At 35.6% G+C, this 3194-nt stretch overlaps 1 long non-coding RNA gene across 1 annotated transcript; it reads right to left on the bottom strand.

The window, feature by feature from the left end:
* Nucleotides 1-435: 435 nt before the first annotated feature.
* Nucleotides 436-2974, bottom strand: LOC115186705 (uncharacterized). The gene is made up of 2 exons (XR_003875845.1): nt 2519-2974; nt 436-694 (listed from the first exon to the last, which is right to left on the bottom strand). It is a non-coding gene; the product is annotated as an uncharacterized LOC115186705 (long non-coding RNA).
* Nucleotides 2975-3194: the final 220 nt, after the last annotated feature.

Raw genomic sequence — 3194 nt, 5'->3', positions numbered from 1 at the left:
AGTTTCTAAACGTGTTCTAGGCTACCCTACCCTAGAATTAGGGTTCAGGATAAAATAGGTTATACGTAGGGTTAGAGTTTCTGTACAGCACTTTGTGACATCTGCTGATGTAAAAAGGTCTTTATAAATACATTTGATTGATTGTTAGGTTCAGGGTATTTAAAGAGATAAACTGTATGTGTTTATATCTCTCTTGCTCCTCCCTGTGGTCTTCTGTGGGAACTACATACCTCATTCACCACACTTGATAGGCTCATAATCTGAGGTAGCAACTGAGTCAGAGCTACAAATCAATGATCTCCACCTATCCATTAGGTTTACAACTCAGTGAACCTGCGCAGCATTCTCTCTATTTGATGTCTACGAACCAACAGATTACAACGATTATTATATTACCCAGCAGCCATTTAGAAACAAATAAAAAAAGGTTATTTCTTTTTTTTTCTTCTTCTAACTGTTTAAATCGGCCACATCTTGAAAAAGAGAACAGGGACATGCGATTTGTTGAGAATTTACACCTTTTTTTATATAAAAAAATAAATATATACAGTTAAATATGACCAGAACATGTTTAACGTTTGAAGGCTTTGCGCCAACCATCCCTGTAGGCAACTACAATCTATAACCAGGTGAACAGTGAGCTTCCTCACCAAGTAGCTGTAACCTAGTTAATAATAAGTTACCTGAGGTAAACCTACAAGGATAGTTAATAATAAGTTACCTGAGGTAAACCTACAAGGATAGTTAATAATAAGTTACCTGAGGTAAACCTACAAGGATAGTTACTAATAAGTTACCTGAGGTAAACCTACAAGGATAGTTAATAATAAGTTACCTGAGGTAAACCTACAAGGATAGTTAATAATAAGTTACCTGAGGTAAACCTACAAGGATAGTTACTAATAAGTTACCTGAGGTAAACCTACAAGGATAGTTAATAATAAGTTACCTGAGGTAAACCTACAAGGTTAGTTAATAATAAGTTACCTGAGGTAAACCTACAAGGATAGTTAATAATAAGTTACCTGAGGTAAACGTACAAGGATAGTTACTAATAAGTTACCTGAGGTAAACCTACAAGGATAGTTAATAATAAGTTACCTGAGGTAAACCTACAAGGATAGTTAATAATAAGTTACCTGAGGTAAACCTACAAGGTTAGTTAATAATAAGTTACCTGAGGTAAACCTACAAGGATAGTTAATAATAAGTTACCTGAGGTAAACCTACAAGGATAGTTAATAATAAGTTACCTGAGGTAAACCTACAAGGATAGTTAATAATAAGTTACCTGAGGTAAACCTACAAGGTTAGTTAATAATAAGTTACCTGAGGTAAACCTACAAGGATAGTTAATAATAAGTTACCTGAGGTAAACCTACAAGGATAGTTAATAATAAGTTACCTGAGGTAAACCTACAAGGATAGTTAATAATAAGTTACCTGAGGTAAACCTACAAGGATAGTTAATAATAAGTTACCTGAGGTAAACCTACAAGGATAGTTAATAATAAGTTACCTGAGGTAAACCTACAAGGATAGTTAATAATAAGTTACCTGAGGTAAACCTACAAGGATAGTTAATAATAAGTTACCTGAGGTAAACCTACAAGGATAGTTAATAATCAGTTACCTGAGGTAAACCTACAAGGATAGTTAATAATAAGTTACCTGAGGTAAACCTACAAGGATAGTTAATAATAAGTTACCCGAGGTAAACCTACAAGGATAGTTAATAATAAGTTACCTGAGGTAAACCTACAAGGTTAGTTAATAATAAGTTACCTGAGGTAAACCTACAAGGATAGTTAATAATAAGTTACCTGAGGTAAACCTACAAGGTTAGTTAATAATAAGTTACCTGAGGTAAACCTACAAGGTTAGTTAATAATAAGTTACCTGAGGTAAACCTACAAGGATAGTTAATAATAAGTTACCCGAGGTAAACCTACAAGGATAGTTAATAATAAGTTACCTGAGGTAAACCTACAAGGATAGTTAATAATAAGTTACCTGAGGTAAACCTACAAGGTTAGTTAATAATAAGTTACCTGAGGTAAACCTACAAGGATAGTTAATAATAAGTTACCTGAGGTAAACCTGCAAGGATAGTTAATAATAAGTTACCTGAGGTAAACCTACAAGGATAGTTAATAATAAGTTACCTGAGGTAAACCTACAAGGATAGTTAATAATAAGTTACCTGAGGTAAACCTACAAGGTTAGTTAATAATAAGTTACCTGAGGTAAACCTACAAGGATAGTTAATAATAAGTTACCTGAGGTAAACCTACAAGGTTAGTTAATAATAAGTTACCTGAGGTAAACCTACAAGGATAGTTAATAATAAGTTAGCTGAGGTAAACCTACAAGGTTAGTTAATAATAAGTTACCTGAGGTAAACCTACAAGGATAGTTAATAATAAGTTACCTGAGGTAAACCTACAAGGATAGTTAATAATAAGTTACCTGAGGTAAACCTATAAGGATAGTTAATAATAAGTTACCTGAGGTAAACCTACAAGGTTAACGCGGGCTGGAAGAGAATTACTTCAAAACCACAGCAAACAGCTGGGACATATAGTAATATTATATATATATAATATTATATCACTGGGCTCCTCTGTGCTAACAAACCCTGTGTACCACCCCTCCCCTGTTTAACCTTGAATTTCGTTCAGAAAAACACTTCCACATTTAGCAAAACGAACCAACTCTTTACGGATCTGTTCGGTGGTAATAAACGGAGGCAGATTGGACACCACTACTCTTGTCGAAATCAGCACCAACACACCCCCTCACATAAATCATACTGGTAACTAGCCGGACAACAAGACTCACCTTTTACATTACCACAACCACCGCCTTGTTCATTCTGGATACAGAGTGTATATGTTCCTCTCCCACCTGTTCACCGACCAGGATCAATAATTCCTCCACACCATTCTGGATACAGAGTGTATATGTTCCCACCTGTTCACCGACCAGGATCAATAATTCCTCCACACCATTCTGGATACAGAGTGTATATGTTCCTCTCCCCCCTGTTCACCGACCAGGATCAATAATTCCTCCACACCATTCTGGATACAGAGTGTATATGTTCCCACCTGTTCACCGACCAGGATCAATAATTCCTCCACACCATTCTGGATACAGAGTGTATATGTTCCTCTCCCACCTGTTCACCGACC

The sequence above is a fragment of the Salmo trutta genome, unplaced genomic scaffold (assembly GCF_901001165.1).
Source record: "Salmo trutta unplaced genomic scaffold, fSalTru1.1, whole genome shotgun sequence".
NCBI lineage: Eukaryota > Metazoa > Chordata > Actinopteri > Salmoniformes > Salmonidae > Salmo > Salmo trutta.
This window is presented reverse-complemented; position numbering and strand designations above follow the sequence as displayed.